The sequence below is a fragment of the Rhinoderma darwinii genome, chromosome 3 (genome assembly GCF_050947455.1).
Source record: "Rhinoderma darwinii isolate aRhiDar2 chromosome 3, aRhiDar2.hap1, whole genome shotgun sequence".
Lineage (NCBI taxonomy): Eukaryota > Metazoa > Chordata > Amphibia > Anura > Rhinodermatidae > Rhinoderma > Rhinoderma darwinii.
In genome coordinates, this window is record NC_134689.1 from 410942642 (window position 1) to 410955072 (window position 12431).

General features: G+C 36.1%; 13 non-coding genes across 13 annotated transcripts; all 13 read right to left on the reverse strand.

The window, feature by feature from the left end:
• Window positions 1–1653: 1653 nt before the first annotated feature.
• On the reverse strand, window positions 1654–1725 carry TRNAW-CCA (transfer RNA tryptophan (anticodon CCA)). The gene has a single exon. It is a non-coding gene; the product is annotated as a tRNA-Trp (tRNA).
• Window positions 1726–2540: 815 nt separating this feature from the next.
• TRNAW-CCA (transfer RNA tryptophan (anticodon CCA)) lies at window positions 2541–2612 on the reverse strand. Its single transcript has one exon. It is a non-coding gene; the product is annotated as a tRNA-Trp (tRNA).
• Window positions 2613–3427: 815 nt separating this feature from the next.
• On the reverse strand, window positions 3428–3499 carry TRNAW-CCA (transfer RNA tryptophan (anticodon CCA)). Its single transcript has one exon. It is a non-coding gene; the product is annotated as a tRNA-Trp (tRNA).
• An 815-nt stretch (window positions 3500–4314) lies between these two features.
• Window positions 4315–4386, reverse strand: TRNAW-CCA (transfer RNA tryptophan (anticodon CCA)). Its single transcript has one exon. It is a non-coding gene; the product is annotated as a tRNA-Trp (tRNA).
• An 815-nt stretch (window positions 4387–5201) lies between these two features.
• Window positions 5202–5273, reverse strand: TRNAW-CCA (transfer RNA tryptophan (anticodon CCA)). Its single transcript has one exon. It is a non-coding gene; the product is annotated as a tRNA-Trp (tRNA).
• Window positions 5274–6088: 815 nt separating this feature from the next.
• Window positions 6089–6160, reverse strand: TRNAW-CCA (transfer RNA tryptophan (anticodon CCA)). The gene has a single exon. It is a non-coding gene; the product is annotated as a tRNA-Trp (tRNA).
• An 808-nt stretch (window positions 6161–6968) lies between these two features.
• On the reverse strand, window positions 6969–7040 carry TRNAW-CCA (transfer RNA tryptophan (anticodon CCA)). Its single transcript has one exon. It is a non-coding gene; the product is annotated as a tRNA-Trp (tRNA).
• Window positions 7041–7854: 814 nt separating this feature from the next.
• On the reverse strand, window positions 7855–7926 carry TRNAW-CCA (transfer RNA tryptophan (anticodon CCA)). Its single transcript has one exon. It is a non-coding gene; the product is annotated as a tRNA-Trp (tRNA).
• Window positions 7927–8740: 814 nt separating this feature from the next.
• TRNAW-CCA (transfer RNA tryptophan (anticodon CCA)) lies at window positions 8741–8812 on the reverse strand. Its single transcript has one exon. It is a non-coding gene; the product is annotated as a tRNA-Trp (tRNA).
• An 808-nt stretch (window positions 8813–9620) lies between these two features.
• Window positions 9621–9692, reverse strand: TRNAW-CCA (transfer RNA tryptophan (anticodon CCA)). The gene has a single exon. It is a non-coding gene; the product is annotated as a tRNA-Trp (tRNA).
• Window positions 9693–10500: 808 nt separating this feature from the next.
• TRNAW-CCA (transfer RNA tryptophan (anticodon CCA)) lies at window positions 10501–10572 on the reverse strand. The gene has a single exon. It is a non-coding gene; the product is annotated as a tRNA-Trp (tRNA).
• An 814-nt stretch (window positions 10573–11386) lies between these two features.
• Window positions 11387–11458, reverse strand: TRNAW-CCA (transfer RNA tryptophan (anticodon CCA)). Its single transcript has one exon. It is a non-coding gene; the product is annotated as a tRNA-Trp (tRNA).
• An 815-nt stretch (window positions 11459–12273) lies between these two features.
• TRNAW-CCA (transfer RNA tryptophan (anticodon CCA)) lies at window positions 12274–12345 on the reverse strand. The gene has a single exon. It is a non-coding gene; the product is annotated as a tRNA-Trp (tRNA).
• Window positions 12346–12431: the final 86 nt, after the last annotated feature.

Genomic DNA, 12431 nt, shown 5'->3' on the forward strand with positions numbered 1-12431 from the left:
AAAATGCTGATTACCTGCTCATTCTGATTGATTGAAGAAACCGGTTTTAAATTAAACCAATTTTAACCAAACTCCAAAAGCCTAGAAGCTTCGTGCCATCTTGCCGTTAGCGTTAAATGCTTCCAAGTAAATAATGGGACGCTGAGAGTGAGATTTTTACTCGATAAGGAAATCCTCTGTAAGCATTTTTCTTTCTTTAACTAAATTGGATTTAAGGGCCATGCGATTTTACAAAGAAATTGAGTATAAGTAGAAATCAAAAATACCATTTAAGGTGAAGATGGATAACAAGAAAGGCTATTGAGTTTTCTTCAACATTTCTTAGGTGCCATCTATTTACTATGTACAAATATATCAATGTAGGGTACATTTTTTTATTTATTATTTTATTTTTAAAGCCAGGGCTTTAACCAGAACAAGACAGCATCAAGTACGTCGGGAGGAAAAAAAATTCACCATCATCACAGACTGAGATTCTTTACTGTAAGAGCAGTGAGACTTTGGAACTCTCTGCCAAAGGATTTTGTGATGGTTGATTTGTTGAATGATTTAAGAGGAACCTGGATATCTTTCTTGATACAACAGCAACATTTTCCCTTTTTTCATTGCAATAATAAAAGCTGCGAAGATATTGCCGCCTTAAAAAAGGAGAAGTCCAAAAACTTTGACTTCAAGGTGAGTCCTAATTCTCTTATCAAAGGAACTGGAACTAGCTGGATGAAAAACTAGCATTCTGTACTCTCATTATGATGATCAAAGCAACAACTGAACCTGACTTGATTTGAACACGCAACCTTCTGATCTGGAGTCAGACGCGCTACCGTTGCGCCACAAGGTCATTTGATGATGAATTTATTGACCCTGTTCAGAACCAATGTCTTGTTGACAAAATGCTGATTACCTGCTCATTCTGATTGATTGAAGAAACCGGTTTTAAATTAAACCAATTTTAACCAAACTCCAAAAGCCTAGAAGCTTCGTGCCATCTTGCCGTTAGCGTTAAATGCTTCCAAGTAAATAATGGGACGCTGAGAGTGAGATTTTTACTCGATAAGGAAATCCTCTGTAAGCATTTTTCTTTCTTTAACTAAATTGGATTTAAGGGCCATGCGATTTTACAAAGAAATTGAGTATAAGTAGAAATCAAAAATACCATTTAAGGTGAAGATGGATAACAAGAAAGGCTATTGAGTTTTCTTCAACATTTCTTAGGTGCCATCTATTTACTATGTACAAATATATCAATGTAGGGTACATTTTTTTATTTATTATTTTATTTTTAAAGCCAGGGCTTTAACCAGAACAAGACAGCATCAAGTACGTCGGGAGGAAAAAAAATTCACCATCATCACAGACTGAGATTCTTTACTGTAAGAGCAGTGAGACTTTGGAACTCTCTGCCAAAGGATTTTGTGATGGTTGATTTGTTGAATGATTTAAGAGGAACCTGGATATCTTTCTTGATACAACAGCAACATTTTCCCTTTTTTCATTGCAATAATAAAAGCTGCGAAGATATTGCCGCTTTAAAAAAGGAGAAGTCCAAAAAGTTTGACTTCAAGGTGAGTCCTTATTCTCTTATCAAAGAAACTGGAACTAGCTGGATGAAAAACTAGCATTCTGTACTCTCATTATGATGATCAAAGCAACAACTGACCCTGACGTGATTTGAACACGCAACCTTCTGATCTGGAGTCAGACACGCTACCGTTGCGCCACAAGGTCATTTGATGTTGAATTTATTGACCCTGTTCAGAACCAATGTCTTGTTGACAAAATGCTGATTACCTGCTCATTGTGATTGATTGAAGAAACCGGTTTTAAATTAAACCAATTTTAACCAAACTCCAAAAGCCTAGAAGCTTCGTGCCATCTTGCCGTTAGCGTTAAATGCTTCCAAGTAAATAATGGGACGCTGAGAGTGAGATTTTTACTCGATAAGGAAATCCTCTGTAAGCATTTTTCTTTCTTTAACTAAATTGGATTTAAGGGCCATGCGATTTTACAAAGAAATTGAGTATAAGTAGAAATCAAAAATACCATTTAAGGTGAAGATGGATAACAAGAAAGGCTATTGAGTTTTCTTCAACATTTCTTAGGTGCCATCTATTTACTATGTACAAATATATCAATGTAGGGTACATTTTTTTATTTATTATTTTATTTTTAAAGCCAGGGCTTTAACCAGAACAAGACAGCATCAAGTACGTCGGGAGGAAAAAAAATTCACCATCATCACAGACTGAGATTCTTTACTGTAAGAGCAGTGAGACTTTGGAACTCTCTGCCAAAGGATTTTGTGATGGTTGATTTGTTGAATGATTTAAGAGGAACCTTGATATCTTTCTTGATACAACAGCAACATTTTCCCTTTTTTCATTGCAATAATAAAAGCTGCGTAGATATTGCCGCCTTAAAAAAGGAGAAGTCCAAAAAATTTGACTTCAAGGTGAGTCCTAATTCTCTTATCAAAGGAACTGGAACTAGCTGGATGAAAAACTAGCATTCTGTACTCTCATTATGATGATCAAAGCAACAACTGAACCTGACGTGATTTGAACACGCAACCTTCTGATCTGGAGTCAGACGCGCTACCGTTGCGCCACAAGGTCATTTGATGATGAAGTTATTGACCCTGTTCAGAACCAATGTCTTGTTGACAAAATGCTGATTACCTGCTCATTCTGATTGATTGAAGAAACCGGTTTTAAATTAAACCAATTTTAACCAAACTCCAAAAGCCTAGAAGCTTCGTGCCATCTTGCCGTTAGCGTTAAATGCTTCCAAGTAAATAATGGGACGCTGAGAGTGAGATTTTTACTCGATAAGGAAATCCTCTGTAAGCATTTTTCTTTCTTTAACTAAATTGGATTTAAGGGCCATGCGATTTTACAAAGAAATTGAGTATAAGTAGAAATCAAAAATACCATTTAAGGTGAAGATGGATAACAAGAAAGGCTATTGAGTTTTCTTCAACATTTCTTAGGTGCCATCCATTTACTATGTACAAATATATCAATGTAGGGTACATTTTTTTATTTATTATTTTATTTTTAAAGCCAGGGCTTTAACCAGAACAAGACAGCATCAAGTACGTCGGGAGGAAAAAAAATTCACCATCATCACAGACTGAGATTCTTTACTGTAAGAGCAGTGAGACTTTGGAACTCTCTGCCAAAGGATTTTGTGATGGTTGATTTGTTGAATGATTTAAGAGGAACCTGGATATCTTTCTTGATACAACAGCAACATTTTCCCTTTTTTCATTGCAATAATAAAAGCTGCGAAGATATTGCCGCTTTAAAAAAGGAGAAGTCCAAAAAGTTTGACTTCAAGGTGAGTCCTTATTCTCTTATCAAAGGAACTGGAACTAGCTGGATGAAAAACTAGCATTCTGTACTCTCATTATGATGATCAAAGCAACAACTGACCCTGACGTGATTTGAACACGCAACCTCCTGATCTGGAGTCAGACACGCTACCGTTGCGCCACAAGGTCATTTGATGTTGAATTTATTGACCCTGTTCAGAACCAATGTCTTGTTGACAAAATGCTGATTACCTGCTCATTGTGATTGATTGAAGAAACCGGTTTTAAATTAAACCAATTTTAACCAAACTCCAAAAGCCTAGAAGCTTCGTGCCATCTTGCCGTTAGCGTTAAATGCTTCCAAGTAAATAATGGGACGCTGAGAGTGAGATTTTTACTCGATAAGGAAATCCTCTGTAAGCATTTTTCTTTCTTTAACTAAATTGGATTTAAGGGCCATGCGATTTTACAAAGAAATTGAGTATAAGTAGAAATCAAAAATACCATTTAAGGTGAAGATGGATAACAAGAAAGGCTATTGAGTTTTCTTCAACATTTCTTAGGTGCCATCTATTTACTATGTACAAATATATCAATGTAGGGTACATTTTTTTATTTATTATTTTATTTTTAAAGCCAGGGCTTTAACCAGAACAAGACAGCATCAAGTACGTCGGGAGGAAAAAAAATTCACCATCATCACAGACTGAGATTCTTTACTGTAAGAGCAGTGAGACTTTGGAACTCTCTGCCAAAGGATTTTGTGATGGTTGATTTGTTGAATGATTTAAGAGGAACCTTGATATCTTTCTTGATACAACAGCAACATTTTCCCTTTTTTCATTGCAATAATAAAAGCTGCGTAGATATTGCCGCCTTAAAAAAGGAGAAGTCCAAAAAATTTGACTTCAAGGTGAGTCCTAATTCTCTTATCAAAGGAACTGGAACTAGCTGGATGAAAAACTAGCATTCTGTACTCTTATTATGATGATCAAAGCAACAACTGAACCTGACGTGATTTGAACACGCAACCTTCTGATCTGGAGTCAGACGCGCTACCGTTGCGCCACAAGGTCATTTGATGATGAAGTTATTGACCCTGTTCAGAACCAATGTCTTGTTGACAAAATGCTGATTACCTGCTCATTCTGATTGATTGAAGAAACCGGTTTTAAATTAAACCAATTTTAACCAAACTCCAAAAGCCTAGAAGCTTCGTGCCATCTTGCCGTTAGCGTTAAATGCTTCCAAGTAAATAATGGGACGCTGAGAGTGAGATTTTTACTCGATAAGGAAATCCTCTGTAAGCATTTTTCTTTCTTTAACTAAATTGGATTTAAGGGCCATGCGATTTTACAAAGAAATTGAGTATAAGTAGAAATCAAAAATACCATTTAAGGTGAAGATGGATAACAAGAAAGGCTATTGAGTTTTCTTCAACATTTCTTAGGTGCCATCCATTTACTATGTACAAATATATCAATGTAGGGTACATTTTTTTATTTATTATTTTATTTTTAAAGCCAGGGCTTTAACCAGAACAAGACAGCATCAAGTACGTCGGGAGGAAAAAAAATTCACCATCATCACAGACTGAGATTCTTTACTGTAAGAGCAGTGAGACTTTGGAACTCTCTGCCAAAGGATTTTGTGATGGTTGATTTGTTGAATGATTTAAGAGGAACCTGGATATCTTTCTTGATACAACAGCAACATTTTCCCTTTTTTCATTGCAATAATAAAAGCTGCGTAGATATTGCCGCCTTAAAAAAGGAGAAGTCCAAAAACTTTGACTTCAAGGTGAGTCCTAATTCTCTTATCAAAGGAACTGGAACTAGCCGGATGAAAAACTAGCATTCTCTACTCTCATTATGATGATCAAAGCAACAACTGACCCTGACGTGATTTGAACACGCAACCTTCTGATCTGGAGTCAGACGCGCTACCGTTGCGCCACAAGGTCATTTGATGATGAATTTATTGACCCTGTTCAGAACCAATGTCTTGTTGACAAAATGCTGATTACCTGCTCATTCTGATTGATTGACGAAACCGGTTTTAAATTAAACCAATTTTAACCAAACTCCAAAAGCCTAGAAGCTTTGTGCCATCTTGCCGTTAGCGTTAAATGCTTCCAAGTAAATAATGGGACGCTGAGAGTGAGATTTTTACTCGATAAGGAAATCCTCTGTAAGCATTTTTCTTTCTTTAACTAAATTGGATTTAAGGGCCATGCGATTTTACAAAGAAATTGAGTATAAGTAGAAATCAAAAATACCATTTAAGGTGAAGATGGATAACAAGAAAGGCTATTGAGTTTTCTTCAACATTTCTTAGGTGCCATCTATTTACTATGTACAAATATATCAATGTAGGGTACATTTTTTTATTTATTATTTTATTTTTAAAGCCAGGGCTTTAACCAGAACAAGACAGCATCAAGTACGTCGGGAGGAAAAAAAATTCACCATCATCACAGACTGAGATTCTTTACTGTAAGAGCAGTGAGACTTTGGAACTCTCTGCCAAAGGATTTTGTGATGGTTGATTTGTTGAATGATTTAAGAGGAACCTGGATATCTTTCTTGATACAACAGCAACATTTTCCCTTTTTTCATTGCAATAATAAAAGCTGCGTAGATATTGCCGCCTTAAAAAAGGAGAAGTCCAAAAACTTTGACTTCAAGGTGAGTCCTAATTCTCTTATCAAAGAAACTGGAACTAGCTGGATGAAAAACTAGCATTCTGTACTCTCATTATGATGATCAAAGCAACAACTGACCCTGACGTGATTTGAACACGCAACCTTCTGATATGGAGTCAGACGCGCTTCCGTTGCGCCACAAGGTCATTTGATGATGAATTTATTGACCCTGTTCAGAACCAATGTCTTGTTGACAAAATGCTGATTACCTGCTCATTCTGATTGATTGAAGAAACCGGTTATAAATTAAACCAATTTTAACCAAACTCCAAAAGCCTAGAAGCTTCGTGCCATTTTGCCGTTAGCGTTAAATGCTTCCAAGTAAATAATGGGACGCTGAGAGTGAGATTTTTACTCGATAAGGAAATCCTCTGTAAGCATTTTTCTTTCTTTAACTAAATTGGATTTAAGGGCCATGCGATTTTACAAAGAAATTGAGTATAAGTAGAAATCAAAAATACCATTTAAGGTGAAGATGGATAACAAGAAAGGCTATTGAGTTTTCTTCAACATTTCTTAGGTGCCATCTATTTACTATGTACAAATATATCAATGTAGGGTACATTTTTTTATTTATTATTTTATTTTTAAAGCCAGGGCTTTAACCAGAACAAGACAGCATCAAGTACGTCGGGAGGAAAAAAAATTCACCATCATCACAGACTGAGATTCTTTACTGTAAGAGCAGTGAGACTTTGGAACTCTCTGCCAAAGGATTTTGTGATGGTTGATTTGTTGAATGATTTAAGAGGAACCTGGATATCTTTCTTGATACAACAGCAACATTTTCCCTTTTTTCATTGCAATAATAAAAGCTGCGTAGATATTGCCGCCTTAAAAAAGGAGAAGTCCAAAAACTTTGACTTCAAGGTGAGTCCTAATTCTCTTATCAAAGGAACTGGCTGGATGAAAATTAGCATTCTGTACTCACATTATGATGACCAAAGCAACAACTGACCCTGACGTGATTTGAACACGCAACCTTCTGATCTGGAGTCAGACGCGCTACCGTTGCGCCACAAGGTCATTTGATGATGAATTTATTGACCCTGTTCAGAACCAATGTCTTGTTGACAAAATGCTGATTGCCTGCTCATTCTGATTGATTGAAGAAACCGGTTTTAAATTAAACCAATTTTAACCAAACTCCAAAAGCCTAGAAGCTTCGTGCCATCATGCCGTTAGTGTTAAATGCTTCCAAGTAAATAATGGGACGCTGAGAGTGAGATTTTTACTCGATAAGGAAATCCTCTGTAAGCATTTTTCTTTCTTTAACTAAATTGGATTTAAGGGCCATGCGATTTTACAAAGAAATTGAGTATAAGTAGAAATCAAAAATACCATTTAAGGTGAAGATGGATAACAAGAAAGGCTATTGAGTTTTCTTCAACATTTCTTAGGTGCCATCTATTTACTATGTACAAATATATCAATGTAGGGTACATTTTTTTATTTATTATTTTATTTTTAAAGCCAGGGCTTTAACCAGAACAAGACAGCATCAAGTACGTCGGGAGGAAAAAAAATTCACCATCATCACAGACTGAGATTCTTTACTGTAAGAGCAGTGAGACTTTGGAACTCTCTGCCAAAGGATTTTGTGATGGTTGATTTGTTGAATGATTTAAGAGGAACCTGGATATCTTTCTTGATACAACAGCAACATTTTCCCTTTTTTCATTGCAATAATAAAAGCTGCGAAGATATTGCCGCCTTAAAAAAGGAGAAGTCCAAAATCTTTGACTTCAAGGTGAGTCCTAATTCTCTTATCAAAGGAACTGGAACTAGCTGGATGAAAATTAGCATTCTGTACTCACATTATGATGATCAAAGCAACAACTGACCCTGACGTGATTTGAACACGCAACCTTCTGATCTGGAGTCAGACGCGCTACCGTTGCGCCACAAGGTCATTTGATGATGAATTTATTGACCCTGTTCAGAACCAATGTCTTGTTGACAAAATGCTGATTGCCTGCTCATTCTGATTGATTGAAGAAACCGGTTTTAAATTAAACCAATTTTAACCAAACTCCAAAAGCCTAGAAGCTTCGTGCCATCATGCCGTTAGTGTTAAATGCTTCCAAGTAAATAATGGGACGCTGAGAGTGAGATTTTTACTCGATAAGGAAATCCTCTGTAAGCATTTTTCTTTCTTTAACTAAATTGGATTTAAGGGCCATGCGATTTTACAAAGAAATTGAGTATAAGTAGAAATCAAAAATACCATTTAAGGTGAAGATGGATAACAAGAAAGGCTATTGAGTTTTCTTCAACATTTCTTAGGTGCCATCTATTTACTATGTACAAATATATCAATGTAGGGTACATTTTTTTATTTATTATTTTATTTTTAAAGCCAGGGCTTTAACCAGAACAAGACAGCATCAAGTACGTCGGGAGGAAAAAAAATTCACCATCATCACAGACTGAGATTCTTTACTGTAAGAGCAGTGAGACTTTGGAACTCTCTGCCAAAGGATTTTGTGATGGTTGATTTGTTGAATGATTTAAGAGGAACCTGGATATCTTTCTTGATACAACAGCAACATTTTCCCTTTTTTCATTGCAATAATAAAAGCTGCGAAGATATTGCCGCCTTAAAAAAGGAGAAGTCCAAAATCTTTGACTTCAAGGTGAGTCCTAATTCTCTTATCAAAGGAACTGGAACTAGCTGGATGAAAATTAGCATTCTGTACTCACATTATGATGATCAAAGCAACAACTGACCCTGACGTGATTTGAACACGCAACCTTCTGATCTGGAGTCAGACGCGCTACCGTTGCGCCACAAGGTCATTTGATGATGAATTTATTGACCCTGTTCAGAACCAATGTCTTGTTGACAAAATGCTGATTACCTGCTCATTCTGATTGATTGAAGAAACCGGTTTTAAATTAAACCAATTTTAACCAAACTCCAAAAGCCTAGAAGCTTCGTGCCATCTTGCCGTTAGCGTTAAATGCTTCCAAGTAAATAATGGGACGCTGAGAGTGAGATTTTTACTCGATAAGGAAATCCTCTGTAAGCATTTTTCTTTCTTTAACTAAATTGGATTTAAGGGCCATGCGATTTTACAAAGAAATTGAGTATAAGTAGAAATCAAAAATACCATTTAAGGTGAAGATGGATAACAAGAAAGGCTATTGAGTTTTCTTCAACATTTCTTAGGTGCCATCTATTTACTATGTACAAATATATCAATGTAGGGTACATTTTTTTATTTATTATTTTATTTTTAAAGCCAGGGCTTTAACCAGAAAAAGACAGCATCAAGTACGTCGGGAGGAAAAAAAATTCACCATCATCACAGACTGAGATTCTTTACAGTAAGAGCAGTGAGACTTTGGAACTCTCTGCCAAAGGATTTTGTGATGGTTGATTTGTTGAATGATTTAAGAGGAACCTGGATATCTTTCTTGATACAACAGCAACATTTTCCCTTTTTTCATTGCAATAATAAAAGCTGCGTAGATATTGCCGCCTTAAAAAAGGAGAAGTCCAAAAACTTTGACTTCAAGGTGAGTCCTAATTCTCTTATCAAAGGAACTGGCTGGATGAAAATTAGCATTCTGTACTCACATTATGATGACCAAAGCAACAACTGACCCTGACGTGATTTGAACACGCAACCTTCTGATCTGGAGTCAGACGCGCTACCGTTGCGCCACAAGGTCATTTGATGATGAATTTATTGACCCTGTTCAGAACCAATGTCTTGTTGACAAAATGCTGATTGCCTGCTCATTCTGATTGATTGAAGAAACCGGTTTTAAATTAAACCAATTTTAACCAAACTCCAAAAGCCTAGAGGCTTCGTGCCATCTTGCCGTTAGCGTTAAATGCTTCCAAGTAAATAATGGGACGCTGAGAGTGAGATTTTTACTCGATAAGGAAATCCTCTGTAAGCATTTTTCTTTCTTTAACTAAATTGGATTTAAGGGCCATGCGATTTTACAAAGAAATTGAGTATAAGTAGAAATCAAAAATACCATTTAAGGTGAAGATGGATAACAAGAAAGGCTATTGAGTTTTCTTCAACATTTCTTAGGTGCCATCTATTTACTATGTACAAATATATCAATGTAGGGTACATTTTTTTATTTATTATTTTATTTTTAAAGCCAGGGCTTTAACCAGAAAAAGACAGCATCAAGTACGTCGGGAGGAAAAAAAATTCACCATCATCACAGACTGAGATTCTTTACAGTAAGAGCAGTGAGACTTTGGAACTCTCTGCCAAAGGATTTTGTGATGGTTGATTTGTTGAATGATTTAAGAGGAACCTGGATATCTTTCTTGATACAACAGCAACATTTTCCCTTTTTTCATTGCAATAATAAAAGCTGCGAAGATATTGCCGCTTTAAAAAAGGAGAAGTCCAAAAACGTTGACTTCAAGGTGAGTCCTAATTCTCTTATCAAAGGAACTAGCTGGATGAAAATTAGCATTCTGTACTCACATTATGATGATCAAAGCAACAACTGACCCTGACGTGATTTGAACACGCAACCTTCTGATCTGGAGTCAGACGTGCTACCGTTGCGCCACAAGGTCATTTAATGATTACTTTATTGACCCTGTTCAGAACCAATGTCTTGTTGACAAAATGCTGATTACCTCCTCATTCTGATTGATTGAAGAAACTGGTTTTAAATTAAACCAATTTTAACCAAACTCCAAAAGCCTAGAAGCTTCGTGCCATCTTGCCGTTAGCGTTAAATGCTTCCAAGTAAATAATGGGACGCTGAGAGTGAGATTTTTACTCGATAAGGAAATCCTCTGTAAGCATTTTTCTTTCTTTAACTAAATTGGATTTAAGGGCCATGCGATTTTACAAAGAAATTGAGTATAAGTAGAAATCAAAAATACCATTTAAGGTGAAGATGGATAACAAGAAAGGCTATTGAGTTTTCTTCAACATTTCTTAGGTGCCATCTATTTACTATGTACAAATATATCAATGTAGGGTACATTTTTTTATTTATTATTTTATTTTTAAAGCCAGGGCTTTAACCAGAACAAGACAGCATCAAGTACGTCGGGAGGAAAAAAAATTCACCATCATCACAGACTGAGATTCTTTACTGTAAGAGCAGTGAGACTTTGGAACTCTCTGCCAAAGGATTTTGTGATGGTTGATTTGTTGAATGATTTAAGAGGAACCTGGATATCTTTCTTGATACAACAGCAACATTTTCCCTTTTTTCATTGCAATAATAAAAGCTGCGAAGATATTGCCGCCTTAAAAAAGGAGAAGTCCAAAATCTTTGACTTCAAGGTGAGTCCTAATTCTCTTATCAAAGGAACTGGAACTAGCTGGATGAAAATTAGCATTCTGTACTCACATTATGATGATCAAAGCAACAACTGACCCTGACGTGATTTGAACACGCAACCTTCTGATCTGGAGTCAGACGCGCTACCGTTGCGCCACAAGGTCATTTGATGATGAATTTATTGACCCTGTTCAGAACCAATGTCTTGTTGACAAAATGCTGATTACCTGCTCATTCTGATTGATTGAAGAAACCGGTTTTAAATTAAACCAATTTTAACCAAACTCCAAAAGCCTAGAAGCTTCGTGCCATCTTGCCGTTAGCGTTAAATGCTTCCAAGTAAATAATGGGACGCTGAGAGTGAGATTTTTACTCGATAAGGAAATCCTCTGTAAGCATTTTTCTTTCTTTAACTAAATTGGATTTAAGGGCCATGCGATTTTACAAAGAAATTGAGTATAAGTAGAAATCAAAAATACCATTTAAGGTGAAGATGGATAACAAGAAAGGCTATTGAGTTTTCTTCAACATTTCTTAGGTGCCATCTATTTACTATGTACAAATATATCAATGTAGGGTACATTTTTTTATTTATTATTTTATTTTTAAAGCCAGGGCTTTAACCAGAAAAAGACAGCATCAAGTACGTCGGGAGGAAAAAAAATTCACCATCATCACAGACTGAGATTCTTTACAGTAAGAGCAGTGAGACTTTGGAACTCTCTGCCAAAGGATTTTGTGATGGTTGATTTGTTGAATGATTTAAGAGGAACCTGGATATCTTTCTTGATACAACTGCAACATTTTCCCTTTTTTCATTGCAATAATAAAAGCTGCGTAGATATTGCCGCCTTAAAAAAGGAGAAGTCCAAAAACTTTGACTTCAAGGTGAGTCCTAATTCTCTTATCAAAGAAACTGGAACTAGCTGGATGAAAAACTAGCATTCTGTACTCTCATTATGATGATCAAAGCAACAACTGACCCTGACGTGATTTGAACACGCAACCTTCTGATATGGAGTCAGACGCGCTACCGTTGCGCCACAAGGTCATTTGATGTTGAATTTATTGACCCTGTTCAGAACCAATGTCTTGTTGACAAAATGCTGATTACCTGCTCATTCTGATTGATTGAAG